The following is an 18,659-nucleotide window of genomic DNA, read 5'->3' as shown; positions in this document are numbered from 1 at the left end:
TTCCTAAACCTATGACTCCTCTTTTATCCATTGCTTGAAAGTTGCTAGTAAATTGTGTTAGAGTCTTGTCAGCTTAATCAAACCACTTCATTACATTGAATGCATTTAGCTTAAATATGAACATGAATTCTCTTTGAATCGAAACACTTAGAAATTGATTGGCATCTAAAATACTACTTTGATTTGAATCTTAGACTCTTGAAAAATCCATTTCAGCCACATAGGAAAGTCTTTTCATGGTGTAGTTGACACGTGTCCCAGGAGCAAAACTCATCGTTTCAATTATATGTTTTCACATGATTAAGCCCGAAGATAGCGAGACAGCCGCAAGATTTTTTAGGGTTTGGTGTTCTTCTTCCACAATTAAACGATCAATCTTCTCTTTCGATCTCTGATACAACTATGGAGTTTCGATATCTTCAATCCACGTGAGAATTGCTTTGCGAATCTTCGACCTGAGGTTCTGTCTTCTTCCTTTCTTTCCTTCCCCTTCTGACCTTCGCTTTCTTCATGACTGTCCACGTTTGTTTCTAGGGTTCATCATCCTCTACAGCAAGCTCTGATACGGTCAACCAACAATGGAGGGGGAAAGTTTGTGTGAGATGAGTGTTGGTGAGGAATCTCTGCATCGATCTCGGTTAATGTCAGATTCATTGCTCAACATGGTCACTCTCTATTCTCTGATTCTTCTTCTGCTTCATATACCTTAAAAATTTTGTTGAGTCAAATCGGATTGATACATAATCTTTCACATTAAATATTGAAATACTTAGTATCTGATTGTCTGGTTTGGATATTGAGTTATGAATTTTGGAAACCTTATGTAATTGGAATTGCAGCTCCTTCTTCATGTTCTGTCAATTGCTTTTGTTATGGTTCAACCACCAGGACACCATTGTTGTGTTTGAGAGAGTTAGTGACTGTAATACGTGTCCTAGATTTAATCGCCGCTGCATATGCTATTACTAGCTCTTTCTTCATATTCTTTCTCTTGCTAGAATTCTCTTTATATTCTAACTATTGTTTCTGTTATAACATAGAAAGTTCAGATCTTAGATTGTTCGGGACCAACAACCAGCGTAACTGCTTTGTATCTATGACAGAGAGATTTTAATGTTTAACCTCTAAACATGTTCTTGACTCCTTTAGCCATCTCTACTTCAATGTGTGGGTTATCTTCTGAGAGGCGGATATAAAAAGGTATATTTTCCTCCTCTCAAAACCATCTTCTATATCTCTCTTAGTATACTTATAGTGTTTTTCTCCGATTTGAAGGCTGGCAGTTGTTTGTGTGGCTGCTCAGATGTGTGAAACGAGTGAAACCGAAGCAGATTGATCTCTTAGTTCCAGTGACATAAGAAACTTTCTCCGTGTAAGAAAAACTCCTAAACTATCTGTTACAGAAGCCTTATGTTAATATCTTGAAAACATGTGTAACAGGTCATCATCTTTACTGCAAGAGGGTGGCGCATATCATAGATTCAATCACTATACTTACCTTGACATGTCTTGGTCTCGGTAAGTCACCAATCTGTTTTTTTGTAATGTTTTCAAGTTTTTTTGTATAACTCCTACAAGCTCATCATCTTCCACCAAATGTTTCTCAACTGTCAACTACTGTATTAACTCTAATGATCTTTCCTAATCATATTCTCTTCCAGTTTCTTCAGTTTATGGGATGCAGATCATTGTTTACACGTTAGTATAAACTTTGAAACGTTCTTTATGCGCTTTCATAAGTAAGAACTATCTGAATCTTTTCCTCTTCAGCAGCCATGTGATTTTTGGATGGATTTTGGTGACTGTTACATTCATCTTGAGCGGAACACTCCTTCTGCTACAAAATTATGTCTCATGACAGTTCATTAGCTTCTTCTTTCATTGAAAAACTTTAATTTGCTTCTTTGAGCATTAGTGCAACTACAGACACATGTGTAGCACGGAGTGTATTAGTAGAGAAAGCCGCAAGCAACACGGCTCTAGACGAGATCTTGCCTTGCATATACAATTCTACAGCTCAAGTTGTGTTTAAAATGGCGCATGGCGCACCAAGGCGAGACGGTCCTAGCCTTGCGCCTTACGCCATGGCGCAATAAGGTGGCTATTAATCTGTGACAAAGTAACACAGGAATCTATTAGAAGAATAAGCACAAACGAGATTGGAAAGAGTAGAGACTAGAGAGTTCTAACCTTAAGCAAAAAAGCTTGAGATCTATGTTTATGTTTAGTTACGTAACTTGTCTTTTATAAATCTAGGGCTTTCATAGTTATTTAGACATTTAAGTTTCCCGAAGCTTAAGTATTTTAGACGTCTAAGGTTTAATTATTAATTAAGGTTTGGTTTCATACCTGGTTTAGTCCGGTTTACATATAGTCTCCATGGCACGCCTTACGCCCGCCTTGGATATGCTCGCCTTCTGGCCAAGGCGCTCCATGGCGCGCGCCTTACGGAACCCACCCTCGCCTAGGAGATACATGGCGATGGAGCCGTCGCCTGAGTGCGCCTCGCACCATGGCGCAAAAGGCGAGCGCCATTTTAAACACAGAGCTCAAGCAAATTTGATATGTATCAAAGAGTTGACGGTCAGCTCGTGGAGCTCATTAGTTGTACCATTGTTCATGAGATGGTTAATTAGGTTGATTGAATGCTAACAAGAACTGTTACGCCGTTGATTTGATGTTGATCTGTATATAACGATCATGTATCACAGTTTCTCTAAAATGTTGGTTGACTAATGGATGGTGATTATTTATAATGTACCAAGGTCCAACATACCAGGAGTTTGTTAATATTTGCTTAGGAGATGGTCTACGAAAAGTGCTCAGGTCATGGGGGTTGATGGGGAGAAATCAGCTGTCCAGGTTGATGATTCTTATGTTTAACTCTAAGTTTATGACTGGTGTAGAGTTACAGATATTGTGGCTACTAATGTTAATGTTAATCCTAAATTGGTTGCAGGTATATAGCCATGTCCAAGAATTCGTATATCTGCTCCTGTCTATCATCATTGGTGATGGAGAAAAATTGAAGCATCAACACCACTGCAAAGAAGCAGAGTCAGCAGAAGCCGAAGCATAAGCAGCTCAAGCTTACGCTGAAGAAGCTTCAAAGACACTGAGTGGACGAAACATCTGCAAAATGGTAAACACACTCTCCTTATATCTCATAACACACAATAAAGAAAATACATTTTCATGGTCGTATTGAAACTCTGATATAACAGATGGTTTGTATGAGAGGTGACATAGGAGGAAGAAGAATGTGTTGCAGGTGAAGAAGAAGAATGTGTTGCAGGTGAACAGAGAGAGAAGCGTAGAAGTAGTGTCTGTTATTGATTCTCTACTTGGAAACTCTTTTTAGTTGTAAACAGTAATCTCAAATGCTAAAACTCTTTCTATCTGTAACAAATAATTCTTTAGCTGGAGAATTTTTGCAGATTAAAAATGTGTTATATATTGTGAAATTGGAAAGATACGTGGGCAAGTTTTAATGTTATAGTAGGTATAAAAATTTTGTTTTATAGTATGAGAAAGAAATTGATGGAGCCATTAACAAATCACTCTTCGTTATTGTTTTCTAATGTTCTGTTATTTAATTTATGCGTGAAATATTTTCGCACCAAAAACTATTTTCGCTATTATGTAGTCCAAGCGGGGTAAGTCGTGACCAAATAATTTTTCACATCAAATATTTTTTTTTACAAAAATATTTGAAACAAAAAGATATTTTTCTCTTTATCTCAAAAAATGAATATTGATACATTAATTTTGTAATAAACTATATCCCAAATTTTTTAACCAATAGCATCTCGAAAAGACAATTTCTTTTTTTAAAGTTTACATTTTACCAATAAACAATGTATTGAAAATGTAAATTTTTTTTTTTTTGAAATAATGTGTATATTTGTTTTTCAATGGAAAAGTATATATCTATAACATTAAACCAAAAAATAAAAAAAAATGTCTAAAATTAAAAAAAAAAATATGTCAGGAATTCGACAGTCCTCAAACGAAAATCAAAAACTAATATGAAAAAAAATTACATATTATGAACAAGATACACAATATAATGTAATTTGGCAAAAATAATAAAACAAAATAAAATAAACATATAAAAAGACTTACACCACTAAGATGGACCTTATAAAAGCATCTTAACAATCCTATTATTAAATTTGGTTTTTGCAATAAAATTCGGGGCTCAATTTGATAATGTCAAATAATTTCAACCAAAAGGATGTAAAAACGAAGAAATGATAACCGTTTACACATAATATATAATCATATTCTTAAGAATATAAAAATATAAAATTAAAACTGTTGTTAGATTGCAGTATATTGTTTTATGTTTATATTTTTAAAAATGATATAGTAAATAGTAATATTTGCATAGAAGTTTTAGTGTATTTAACTCATACAACATTTTGAAAAGTTGTTTTATTTACTTTTTTATGAAATTTGTTATATGAATAAGATATATAATTTAGCTTTACTTAAAATAATGAGTATTTATATTAGCTTTACCTATTACAATTGCAATAAAATATATTATAAACATTAAATAACAATAAGCAAATTAATAAACAAAAAACATTTGACATAAATAGTATATATAACAAAATAGAATATATATAAGCATAAATAAATTTTGATGTATCAGTTTTTATAAAAGATATAATTTGTGTAAATTTTTTTTTATGTTAAGTTGAGTGTGAATTATGAGATTTGTAGAGTTCTCTTCTCTGGTTGTATGTGTGTGTGTATAAACTCCAATGGAGAAAGATGAGAGCTTGCTCTAGGTGATTTAGAAAGAGAGATTGATAAGAGTGTTTATGAGAGAATAAGAGACTTAGGAACAGAGATTAAGAGACTGAGAGATTAGGAGAATAAGAGATTAAAGATTAGGGTTTTAGATTCAAGAACAAGTTTATCATTCATGAAGTGGAGAGGGGAAATCCCCCTTACTCCCTTAGGGTTTACAAATCGCCCAATACAAGCTTATATATGAGCCTTTACATTTCTAATCTCATAACCTAAATCTAATGGCTTATAATAGACTTGAAGAATGGATGGATCAGATGGAGAGTGGAGCTGGTCGTTGTCTCTCATTGGCTGTGTTCTTGCTGCTGTATGATTGGCTTATTTGAATCTGGTCAAGGTGGAGACTGGCGCCTGATTGGCTGCTGTGAGGCTCCCTTGAATCTTCCCATTTATCAGGCCAGATACATGGTCTCCCTTTACTTCTTTTCACAGTCAAAAGCCAGCCTGTTCAAGCCTGTCTTTGGCGCCAGCTCCCTTTCTTATCCACACAGCATCTTCTTGATTCTTCTTTGATTCCATACGGACCAGACCATGATTCTAAGTCCCTAACCTTGCACAAAGCCTTCATGACTCATTCTGACCATGCCCGGACTTGTGCCTTGCGCCCTATTCTTGCACCAACTTCATATCTTCTTAAATATTCAAGTTATGCATTCTTGGGTCGACCTGGTCCGTACGGATCTGTACGGTCCGTACACGTCCATACCAAATCCGTACGGCCTCGCTCTAAGTTTGCACACTTGACCAAACTCCTCCATACTTCTCTTTTGACTCCATTTCTTTTCTTCAAGTTAACACTCCCCCTCAAACTTGACTTTAGGTGATCCTAAGTCAAGCTTAGAACCTTGAAGAACTTCCTCATTAAAAACCTCACCAAGGAAAACCCTTTGGGACAAAACCTTGATGAGGAAAAAAGAGTAAAGCCTCCAAGGCCTAGGGATTGGCCAGTGAGCTCTCGTGCCTTAGAACCAGTGTGGTTGGACACAGGAAGCTCTGGATCACGGCCTAAACAAGTGTAGCAACACTTCAAGGCTTGCGCACACTTCACCACACCTTCTTGGACTCTTCTATAGAACCGGTTTAGTGTCTCCCCCTTTCACCGGACTTCATGCCATCTTGAAAGGCTAGGAGCGACCTGATCCTCTCTGTTGAGTCTCCAAGTAAGGTACCTGATACATTATTCCACAAGTGTATCAGTACTTATCAAAGAACATAACTCAATCAATTCATGCTTATTGACCGTCTTAGTAAGACTAGTATTCCTTATATATTACTAGATATGTTGCCGTCTAGTAAAACTAGTATTCCTAACGGATTCAAATGATGCTTAACAACTCTTCTTTAGTAAAACTAGTATTCCTGATAGATTACTAGATATGTTGACAATGATGAATTGAATTGAGTTAAGGGAAACTTCCCTTTTTCTTTGGTGAGGAGTGACTGGACCGGCCTGAGTCTTCCCTTTTCTCATGGCTTCTTGCCATCTCCATCAGGTAAGACATGCCTAGCTCCTTTTGCTTTGGTGAGGAACACCACTTGAACCCCTCACTTGCTGAGCTTATCAGCTCCTTCTCTTATCATGCAAGCTCACCAACACTCCCCCTCAAGCTTGAGACCGAGTATAGGGAAGATCCAAGCTTGAAGGTGAGCGCATACTAAGCTCCATGATCACTCTTGTGGGAACACCTCCATCTTCTTCAGACTTGATGCTTACAGCCCCACTTAACCACCATTGCACTGAGGAGATAGCTCAGCTCACTCTCCACGCATTGCACTGAGGAGATACCTTAGCTCACTCTCCAAGCATCTCACACCAGAAGCTTATTGAGTAGCTTTCTTCTTCCCTCTACTTCGGCTGGATCACTCCATGATCAGCTTGCAATGGTCTTGAGTAGCTATGGGCTGATTCAAAGCTTCCCAACTGAAGGTATATGTTCTAACTCCATATAGTAGCTGATCCATAGCTTCCCAACTAGAAGGTCTTGTTCCAACTGAAGGTAACTACTCTAACTCTATATAGTAGCTGATCCATAGCTTCCCAACCAGAAGGTAACTGTTCTAGCCCCACTTAATCACCATTGTCACAACATCCTCTCTACCCTCTTTGGAGCAGGCTGTGGACTTCCCACAGAATGTTGGCAATAGGCTTCATTTCTCCATTGTCACAACATCCTCTCTACCCTCTTTGGAGCAGGCTGTGGACTTCCCACAGAATGTTGGCAACATGCTTCATCTTATCATTCCCTTGTAATGATAAGGAGGAAACATGTCTTGAACTTTGGCTCTTCAGGTTGCTCATTTGAATCCCCACCGCAAGCTTGAGACCGAGTATAGGGGAGATCCAAGCTTGAACTGAGCCTCAATGAACTTCAAGACCAGGAGCACATCACCCTAACAGCTGCGCTTAAATCACTGATCCACCCTTTTGCCTTCAGCTTCATGTACCCTCAGATCACCGGCCTTCCTCATGGCTTAGGTGGTGACCTTCTTCTTCTTGTGTGTCTTGAACCAGGAGCTCAACAACCTCGTGGCCTGCGCTTCTTAAACCGGCTTCTACACACAAGAACCTTCCCATTGCTCCACACAATGGTCAAGTCTTCCGCTTGTATGTCTTGAACCAGGAGCTCAACAACCTCGTGGCCTGCGCTTCTTAAACCGGCTTCTACACAGAAGTATCTTCCCATTGCTCCACACAATGGATCAAGTCTTCCTCTTGTCTTGGATAGGTGGTGAGCCAAGAGCACTTCTTGTGAACCTGAAACACCACTCAAACTCCAGCAAAGATAAGAGTATTGGGATCAATCCTTGATTAATCATCAAGTTTGATTCCCAATCTCACAAGCATTGCAACAGGTTAAACAAGTTATTTTCAAGTTCTATCTTTGCAAGCAACCTCTCTAAGCACAAGCACTTTCTTTTCCAGATTTATGCAAGCTACTTAGGCATTTTTAAAGCTTCTTTACTCAGCATTTAGACATGAATCTAATGCTTCAATGTAAGACAACCACAAGACTATATGCAACAGCTTTCAATTCGGTTTCAATCCATTTATGCAAGCAGATTCAATCAATCACAACAAGCATCATTATGAACCGGAGCTAAGCATATTAACATATCTAGTAATCCTAGTAATACTTATAAGTTACTAGACATTTTTAAATGCGCTTACTGCTGCTAGTAAGCCTAGTATAACTAGTAAGATTTTCGGATTACTAGGAAGCCAAGCTCTTTAAGTATCCTGGGACAGATTCTAAATTCATTTTATTTCATTTAGCAATCTTTTAAACAATCCTCAGGTTTTCAATCACATCACAACATCTCAACCAGTCAACTACACAAGCTCATTATCAAGATGGTTTATAGAATCGCTTACAACAAGGAACCAGGTTGATTCCTTTTGCATTTTGTGAAACCGGCCATGACTTTTGTTGGATCTGAGAGTCTGGATCATCACCCACCTTCTTCTCCTTCAGTTCATGGCCACCATCTTGTACCATTAACTCAAAAGACCCCTCCTTTCTTCAGAACATCTAGGCGCCAAACTCTTGACACCATACTCTTGTAGCCGGATGTGAAAGTTCTCTTGGACAAGGAGCTTTGGAGTCAGGTTAGGTAGGCCTCTCCATACACCTTTGCCTCCAAGGATAATCTCCATCTGAGCAGGTAGAGAACAGGATGAGGAACCAAGGGAAATCGCCAAGCTTCAGCCTTCCTTTTCACAAGGGACTGAACCGGATGGGAAAGCCTCAATGGTTTGGTTTTGAGGAGAAGCGTGAGCTGTGGACTTGCGGAAGCTTCAGCTCAGGTTCTAATGAACCTGGCTCTGATACCATATGAGATTTGTAGAGTTCTCTTCTCTGGTTGTATGTGTGTGTGTATAAACTCCAATGGAGAAAGATGAGAGCTTTCTCTAGGTGATTTAGAAAGAGAGATTGATAAGAGTGTTTATGAGAGAATAAGAGACTTAGGAACAGAGATTAAGAGATTGAGAGATTAAGAGAATAAGAGATTAAAGATTAGGGTTTTAGATTCATGAACAAGTTTATCATTCATGAAGTGGAGAGGGGAAATCCCCCTTACTCCCTTAGGGTTTACAAATCGCCCAATACAAGCTTATATATGAGCCTTTACATTTCTAATCTCATAACCTAAATCTAATGGCTTATAATAGACTTGAAGAATGGATGGATCAGATGGAGAGTGGAGCTGGTCGTTGTCTCTCATTGGCTGTGTTCTTGCTGCTGTATGATTGGCTTATTTGAATCTGGTCAAGGTGGAGACTGGCGCCTGATTGGCTGCTGTGAGGCTCCCTTGAATCTTCCCATTTATCAGGCCAGATACATGGTCTCCCTTTACTTCTTTTCACAGCCAAAAGCCAGCCTGTTCCAGCCTGTCTTTGGCGCCAGCTCCCTTTCTTATCCACACAGCATCTTCTTGATTCTTCTTTGATTCCATACGGACCAGACCATGATTCTAAGTCCCTAACCTTGCACAAAGCCTTCATGACTCATTCTGACCATGCCCGGACTTGTGCCTTGCGCCCTATTCTTGCACCAACTTCATATCTTCTTAAATGTTCAAGTTATGCATTATTGGGTCGACCTGGTCCGTACGGTCCGTACACGTCCGTACCAAATCCGTACGGCCTCGCTCTAAGTTTGCACACTCAACCAAACTCCTCCATACTTCTCTTTTGACTCCATTTCTTTTCTTCAAGTTAACATGAATATGATTATGTTGTCTACACCAAATTCTAATTATATAATAAAAATGACTGATTCTTAGTATTTTGCTGTTTTAGTTTAGAGTTGTAAGATTTTGTAGTGTTTTACGTATTATAATATATAAATACATAAATCAATCGAAATTGTTCAAAAGAGAATGACCTTGAGTTTTCAAATACCATTGTATCTTTTTTTGTCAGCGTTTATAAAATAGTGGAGAAAGAGGTTTTAATTTAGAGGAACTCTTTGTCGAAGTTATTATAGTTGTTTTGGACAATGTTAGTAATTGCTATTATTAACAACTGTTGTTTTTTTTTGGTATTTAAAAAAAATATTTACTAAATCACTTACATTGCAAGAACAGCAGCCAATCTAATATCCAACCCTTTTGAAATTATACAAAGACATCGTTTTCAGAAATACATATACTAATAGTTTTAGACTCTTGACTCTGTTTTTATTTTAAATTTCCGTCAACAGAAGACTCTGACTTATCTTACAATTCTACGTTTCATGTTCTTATGGAAAACATCCTATTAAAACTGACACATTATTCTAATAATTGGTTTCAAATACAGAGTCCCTAATATGTATTTAATGTGTTCCAGTGGTTCAATATAGCCATGGAATATATCGTACTACCTTATTTATACAGCAAATAAAATAAATATATTTCAAATAAATCAACACAACTGGTGCATGACATAACCTCATAAAATATAATCCATACAATATAAACTAATCAAACATACTTATAAACGAAAAATTTAAAAGTAATATTATAAAAACAAAAACATAGATTGTACATCCATAATATTGTTAAGTAGAAATAGTCATTCGTATATTCCGATGAAAAGCAATATATATATATATATTAATAAAACAAATTAAAAGGGGGCTCAACATATCGAGATACGATACTTTAGTATTATTATTTTCGGTTTACATGAATAATAATTAACAGACCTAATAATAAATTTAACTCATATATTTACGTAATCTATAATTACAAGTTAGTTTCTTTCCTCACGAGATTCTTTAGATTCATCCAACTCCAGAAAATTACCAAAAATGATGTGATGGCACCATGAAAAATAAATAAATCAAAACTACTTATCAAGACAACATGGTATATTTAGTCTTCAAATACAATAATATGTACATAATTTAACTAATATGTATATTTTTAAATATAAAGATTTATATTAAATATTTACTCTAACTATTTACATTATTTTTAAATTATCATCCCGTTCGTAGGGCGGGTCGGCCCTAGTTTTATATAAATGCATGTTGAGTTTTATATAATTCTATTTTACTAAAACTAATGACACACATAACTAAATAAAAATATCAGACATATTCATCATGTGAAAATATGAAAATTAATTTTGAATATCAATCTAAAAATATATTTATTTACAATTATAGTTATTTTAGTTAAGTATATTGTAAACTTTGACAAAATTATATTGTAAATGAAACGATTTTTTTAGTTTTTATGTACGTTTACTTAAATTAATTTAAAACTAATTTGAAATTTTCATATTAATTTATTTAACCATTGCTATTACTTGGTGTAATAATGTCATTATGGTTGTTAAATATATATACATAAATATTATCATATTTCCATTATTTTACTATAGCATCAAAATATATTTTATAATAGTTTATAATAATTCGTATCTATATATTTATTACTCAGTAAAATTTATTTTTAAGAAAAGTTAAAACAAAGTAAATTGGGAAAGTGTTGATTATAAATCTGTTAGAATTTATTAAGTCATGTATATTTATAATTTAAGACTTGTCAATTACGAAGATCCTAAATATATAGATTTCGAATTGTGGTGTATTAATTAAATTTAAGATTTATCATGAATTTGTTGTGAATATATTTTAGGTAATTGTATATAAATCAGGAAAATATAGTTAATATTTAAAGATAAGATTAGTTATTACTTCAGTGGCATTGAAGCGTAAATAAATTAAACTTTTAATGGTTAATATATAAGTTTACTTTTATTTTAATAAGATAGATATATGTTGTAAGAAAACAATATCTAAAAGTACGTGTATGTACTGTAATTTGAATGCCTTGATCAAAACTAATTATCCAAATTTCGATCCAGCTCTAAGAACCTCAAAAATATTTTATTTACATCAGATTGAAGTGAATCGAATATTTTGTCCTGCTCTAAGTTTGACTATATTGATATTGAATTATTGAGGTTCGTAATACATAAATTAAGAACTGACCCTGCATGAAATATCATCTCGAAATGTAGCATAAGTGTATATTTAGTGGTTGTACATAGGGGTGGGCATTTTGGTTTTAATTACGGGTTCGGTTTGGGTTATTTATGTCTAAGAAAACTTTAACCAAAGTCAACCAAAATTAGTTTGGTTTGGTTTATGTTCGGTTTGGTTCGGTTTTTGTCCAGTACGGTTTTAGTTTGGTTTAGTTTGTGTTTGGTTCGGTTTAATTTGGTTTTGTTTTTATTTTTCAGTTCAATCGAGTTGATTTTTAATTTTGTTCCATTTCAACTACAAAAATATAATTTATAAAAACATAAAAAATCATCATTTAACACAAAATCATTATTTTCTTAATATTTAAACATAAAAATCACAATAAATATGTACAAAATGTAATCCAATAAAATTTTATATTATTATCTTCAAGCTTAATATAAATATCATTAATAACTTTCTCATTTTGATGTTAATGTATGAGATTTTATTTTATTTTTAGCTGTGTTTATTCCATTAATTTAGAAGTAAAATGTATAAAATGTTTAATTGTGTAGGCTAAATGGTTCAATATTAAATCTTAATATTATTACTATATTTAAATAATCTAATTAAAAAGACTTTGGTTTTTTTGGGTTTGGTTTGGTTTAAAACCAAACCAAACTGAGCCATTTGGGTTGATAAATCTTGAACCAATTGGTTTAGTAGGCCTGGGCGTTCGGGTACCCATTGACATTCTGGTCGAGTTTTTCAGGTTTTCGGATTTTCGGGTTTACGCTTCTAGGTCCCATACTAAAATTTTATTAGTACGAGTCGGGTTCGGATAATAACACTTCGGGTTCGGTTCAAAATTGTATTGCATCATAAAACCCATAAAGTAATCATATATCGTACGGATTCGGGTTATATCGGTTCGGTTCGGATATAACCAAAGTAAAAAACAAAATTTTTGAAGTAAAACAAAAAGAAAAATATCTAAATTAAATAAAAATTAATCAATCACATATAAAATTGATAAAATAACAATAAAATGTTAAATCAAACATGAAAACAAATATCATTTGTAAACAATATGTATTGCCTTATAGAGAGTAGACTTTTTATTTCAATGATCAAATTAGAAAATACTTATTTATAACTAATTGTGTACTTAAAGCATTTATTAGAATTTTAATATTTATTATTAAATATAATATTACCACAAATATTGAATTTAATAATTGGAATACTTATATATATTTCAAAATATTTATATTGACTATTAATTTCGAATTTTTTGGGTTACCCGTTTGGGTTCGGTTAATAACACTTCGGGTTCGGATATTTTTTGTACCACCCTACAAGACCCGTTCGGGTATTTTTACGTTTCGGGTCGGATAACGGGCCGGGTTTTTCGGTTCGGATTTCGGGTTCCGAATTTTATGCCTAGGTTTAGGCATATATTTTGGTTTGGTTTGGATCTGTTCGGGTCGGTTTGGTTTGGTTCGGGTCGGTTTGGTTTGGTTCGGTTTTTTTTTTTTTTTTTTTCCACCCCTAGCTGTACATCTTTTTACTTGTGATAATAAATTATTTATAAGCAAGCATTTCTCTAACCATTCAGAAAATGTAAAATCATCAAACACCATCATAAATTTATCAAATCGTACCTGCAAGTTGCAACAATGACTGTTAACATGACCTAATACTGATTTGCTGATGTCAGGTTGATGATTATGGACGATCTTGCTTTACAAAGCTGGTGAAAAGGAGAAACTGGTAATAACTATTTTCATAGAGATGCTAGCATACTTTCCTTGCGGATTTTTTTTATCTTAACTGTTTGGTTTGCAGTTAAAGCTATCTACTAAATTGAACGCCAATAACATGACTGTTTTCATCAGTGAAGAGTTGAACTCTAAGGATGGGTCTGCTAAATATGAGCTGAAGTCAACTTTCAAGAAAGGTAGACATAAGAAACAGAAACATTGTCTTATTACATGCGATTGCATAAATGGAAAACAAGCCAAACAACAACATGATAGCAAATCATATTGCAACATAAATAACGGTGTAAGACCATCTCCATCCCTACTCCATAATTTTCTCTAAAAATGGACTGGAAAATTGAGTATGACCAACAAAATAAAAGTTTACTCCATAAATGGAGTAATTTTTTATTTTTTGTTCATACTCCATTTTTGGAGTAAATTATGGAGTAGAGATGAAGATGTCCTAAGACAGATACAAGAGAGGACGATTCGTTGGATAGTTTCAAATGATTGGTCACTCGGTGATGGGAACGACATGGACCCCAATCTGATTAATCAGGGCACTGGATTTTCCGTGGAATCCGACGATCTTGTAACCTTCCTTCTGGACGGCAAAGCTGGAAGCAGATTCGAGTCCGAATGGTGGAGAGGTGCGTTTGTTAGTCTTGAACCTAAGCATTGTTATAACTCCACTTCCAGCTCCAACTACGTTATCGTAACAACCTTCTATAGATGTAACGTATTCACTCGGATAATCCACCTCAAACTGTATAGTAAAAGAACATTGTTAGGCTATTTTTAAGTTTAAAATAAAAAGAATGCAAATGCATATATGAGAGAAAGTGAATCACCTCCTGGTAACCAAGCAACGTTTTCTTTCCATGTTCTTTGACCACAATCATCTCACTAGTTTCATTCTCGTACTCAAACTTGAGAGAGGCAATACCAACATCTCCTTGTCCTACCTATAAAAAATTATTATCAAACATCTATATTATAAAATAATATATTCTACTATGTGTAAATTACAAAACATAAAAAATATACATGAGATTTTTTTATAAAATCAGCGGTTTATGAGTTTAGTTGAACACAAATTAAATCAAACATCCGCGCGGGGGCGCGTATCAAGTTCTAGTGATATATTATAGTTTCTATTGTAAAATATTTTGAAGAACAAGTAAAGAAATTATTTCAAAACATTAGATGTAATATTTACAATCAATAAAAAAATTTGTAAAGTACAATGGCGACTGTAAAAGCAATTTTAGAACGGCTAGGGTTCCTGAATTTTCTCGCCACGATCTTCGTGGTTGAATGTGATTTTGATGACAGATTGGGGCGTCCTTGTCGGAAACTACCCATGATGTGTTTCCTCCCCCACGAAGGAAACCATTTTCTTTCGTGATGAAGTAACTACACAACCGTTAGGAAGAATTTGTGTGTATAAAATCCTAATTTTAGGGAAAGTTTCTACCACAATTTCCTTCAATTCGTTAGCAAATCTCTTGATTTACTTCTGGAATTTTATCATCTTTCTGAGAACAATGTCCGAGGGTTTACGAAGATCAATTCAAGATATCAATTTGGGGTGGTCTGACAAGCGGAGGAGGAGAATCACTTCATCATCATTGGAAGACCAGTCATGCCAAGACGTCAGATCCTACGGGAAATTGTAGCATCTATGCCTCGAACCTAGGGTTTGGAGGGTGTTGTTTGTGGTCGTATCATTGAAAGGAGATGGTTCCAATTCGTGTTTCCGTATGAGGAGGCTATGGAGACGGTTATTCGGAGAGGTCCATGGGCATACGCTGAACGAATGTTTGTCTTGCAGAGGTGGATGTCGTTGATGGATTTGGAGTTGCTTAACTTCATTCCGTTTTGGATACAAATTCGAGGCATTCCTTACCAATTCATGAATCGTGAAGTGATCGTCATATCGCAAGAGTAATGGGTCAGTACATTCAGATGGAGTACAATGAAGAACTTGGTGGAACATTGGAGTTTGTTCGTGTAAGGTTGAATTGGAATGTGGCTCATCCTCTGAAGTTTCAGATAAACTTTCAATTCACCCCTGGTGTGAACACGTTTCTCAACTTCCAATATGAGTGTCTACGTGGTTTTTGAGAAGCTTTTGGGTTGCTCACTCATGACACTGGAGCTTTCGTTATCAACAATAGAGGGCCTGGACCAGATGATGGCAATGATGATACTGGGGACGATAATGATGAGGAGGAGATGGTTCCTAATCAAGGGGTCATAATAGAGGAAGTACATGAGGATGAGGCAAGAGCAGAAGAAGTAGAACAAGAGGGAGATCATGTGCAAGCAGAGTATGAGTGCAATGTTGTGGCTTTGGAGACAGAGAATGATGATAAAGAGTTATGGAGTGGAGCATACAGAGAGATGATGTTCTCAGAGGATTACAACCATGTGGAGATGTTCAATGAGGTTCGCAATGGTGGCAATATGAGTCATAAGAGGAAAGCATGGATGCAAGATGCTAATGCAATGCGTCAAAGTTTACTAATCTGGAGACTTGGAAACTAGTAGGAGTAATAAAGTGAAGCGAAAGAGATGATCTGGCGAGGAAGAGGTTGCAGAGGGACAGGAAGCAGATCACGCAGAGCAGAGAGGCGCGGTGGGCCCAGAACCACCACTGCCACCATGAGGACACTCAGTTGGAACTGTCGAGGTCTAGGCAGTGAATCGACAGTTCGATGGCTTAAGGAGATAGATAGGAAATATTTCCCGGACATCATATGCCTATAAGAATTTAAGCAACAAGATGATTACGTTAGGATGTTGGTGCTCAGCTTGGCAATGTGTATTCTGTTTTAGTTTCCCTATTTGGAATAGGTGGTGGTTTGGTTATCTTTTTTAAGCATCATGTTCAGCTTTCTGTTATTAGCTCTGCAAATCTCATTGATTGTAAAGTTTCCTGCAGTGAACTTGTCGTTTGTCTATGGTCATCCTAATCAAGTGTAAAGACATCATACTTGAAAAAAACTGATGAGACTTGGTATAAACAGAAGGAGTGAACTTTGGTTTGCACTTGGTGATTTCAATGAGATAATCAGTAATCAAGAAAAGATAGGGGTATAATACATCCTGAAGCTTCATTTCATGAATTCAGAACGATGATGCGAGTGTGTGAATTCACTGATCTTCAGTCTGTGGGATATCGTTTCTCGTGGGCTGGTCAAAGAGGAAAACATCTTGTTAGATGTTATCTGGATCATACGATGGCGAATGGTAGTTGGTTTGATCTTTACCCAGTCTCTCATATGGAGTATCTTAAGATAGGTGAATCAGATCATCGTCCAATGGTTACATTTATGTCGGCAAAAAGAGAAATACCTAGAAGATTTTTCAGATATGATAACCGTATGTTTAATAAAGATGGCTTTCAGGATTCAGTGCGTATAGGATTGAGTGGTATGGGCCAAGCACAACTAGTTCGGTACTAGTTCGTGTACCACTAGCACAAATGATCAGTCGATGCAGAAAACTTATCTACAAATGGAAAAAACTTAACAGAAACAACACCGAGGAAAGGATTGGGATTTTAAGGAGTAAGTTGGATAAAGCTTTCATTTCTAGTGCCTTTTCTACAGAGGAAAAGAATGTTATTAAAGATGATCTTCACCAAGCATACTTAGAGGAGGAGATTTATTGGAAGCAGAAGAGCATAATTATGTAGCTACGGGCATGGGATAGAAATAAATGTTAATTTCATGCAGTTACCAAAGCCAGACGAGTTAGGAACACAATTAGTTTCATCCAAAATGATCAAGGAGTCATATGTAAAGGTCATAAAGAAATTTCAGATGTTGCTACAACATACTTTCAGAATTTATATGCTTCTGAAGAAACTAATTTGGATCTATATGAAGAGGTTTTCTCGGGTTTTACACAGCGGGTCGCTCAGGATATGAATGATGACTTAGTAAGACCGAGTCACTGAAGAAGAAATTCAAGATGCTCTGTTTGATATGGGACCCCATCGTGCTTCTTGTCCTGATGAATTCTCAGCGGTCTTCTATCAGAAGTTTTGGGTAGAATGCAAAGCTGATATAACGGAAGAAAAAGAGAAATTTTTCAACTTAGGTGAATTGGATCAACAACATAATCATACAAACCTCTGTTTCATACCAAAAATCTATCCTCCAACGGGTATGAAGGATTTTTGTCCCATTGCTTTATGCAATGTTTCATATAAGATTATTTCAAAAATCTTAGTTAACCGGTTGAAGGTCCATCTACCTAACATTGTCGCGGAGAATCATAATGCTTTCATACGAGGCAGATTGATTTCAGACAGTATAGTGGTGGCTCACAAAATATTTCACAGTTTTAAGGCTCGAAAGAGGCAAGCTAACTCTTACATGGCGGTTAAAACATATATTACAAAAGCCTACGACCGGCTTGAATGGAAATTTCTACAAGAAACGATGCAGTATATGGGATTTTGAGAGAAATGGATATGGTGGATCATGTCATGTATTTCTACAGTCACATATTCAGTGTTAATAAGTGGAGCTCTAGAAGGTTTTATTACACCAAATAGAGGATTAAGACAAGGAGATCATCTATCTCCTTATATTTTTATTCTCTGTGCTGAAGTTCTGTCTCATCTGTCTACTACAGCAATGAATGACTGTTTCCTCCTTGGAGTTAAAATAGCAATTCAGGCACCTGCAGTTAACCATTTGCTTTCACAGATGTTTCTCTGTTTTTCTCTCTAGCCAATCTAAAAGTGGCCAAGAAGTTAAAGGATATTTTTTCAAACATGAATCAGTCTCCGGTCAGACAATCAACCTCTGTAAGTCTACAATTACTTTTGGGAGCAAGGTTCGCGCTGAAGTTAAAACAAGAATGAGAAATGTCTTTGGCATCCATAATGAAGGTAGTATAGGAAAGTATTTAGGATTGCCAGAGCAGTTTGGATAAAAAAAGAGCAAGATGTTTGCATACATTGTTGATAAGGTTAAGAAAGTGGAGCAAGGTTGGAAGCAGAAACATCTTACACATGGACGGAAAGAGGTGCTTCTTAAATCTATTGCGTTGGCAATGCCTATATTTTCTATGAACATTTTCCGACTACCAA

The 18,659-nt window shown here is 35.7% G+C and overlaps 2 long non-coding RNA genes across 7 annotated transcripts; one reads left to right on the top strand and one right to left on the bottom strand.

The window, feature by feature from the left end:
* The first annotated feature begins 260 nt into the window (after positions 1-260).
* On the top strand, positions 261-3,526 carry LOC106401705. Of its 6 annotated transcripts, XR_007323605.1 has the most exons (8): positions 261-460; positions 535-665; positions 1,050-1,200; positions 1,276-1,372; positions 1,441-2,097; positions 2,766-2,862; positions 2,960-3,142; positions 3,225-3,526. It is a non-coding gene; the product is annotated as an uncharacterized LOC106401705 (long non-coding RNA). The 6 variants fall into 6 exon arrangements; XR_001280522.3 differs by having other exon boundaries at positions 535-612; positions 1,041-1,200; positions 1,441-2,862; XR_001280518.3 differs by having other exon boundaries at positions 1,441-2,862.
* Positions 3,527-13,691: 10,165 nt separating this feature from the next.
* On the bottom strand, positions 13,692-18,344 carry LOC106398899. Its single transcript, XR_007323604.1, has 2 exons — positions 14,401-18,344; positions 13,692-14,315 (listed from the first exon to the last, which is right to left on the bottom strand). It is a non-coding gene; the product is annotated as an uncharacterized LOC106398899 (long non-coding RNA).
* Between the last annotated feature and the right edge of the window lie 315 nt (positions 18,345-18,659).

Source organism: Brassica napus, chromosome C5 (assembly GCF_020379485.1).
Source record: "Brassica napus cultivar Da-Ae chromosome C5, Da-Ae, whole genome shotgun sequence".
Classification (NCBI taxonomy): domain Eukaryota; kingdom Viridiplantae; phylum Streptophyta; class Magnoliopsida; order Brassicales; family Brassicaceae; genus Brassica; species Brassica napus.
The sequence above is the reverse complement of the archived record's forward strand: the minus strand, read 5'-3'. Positions and strand labels throughout refer to the sequence as shown.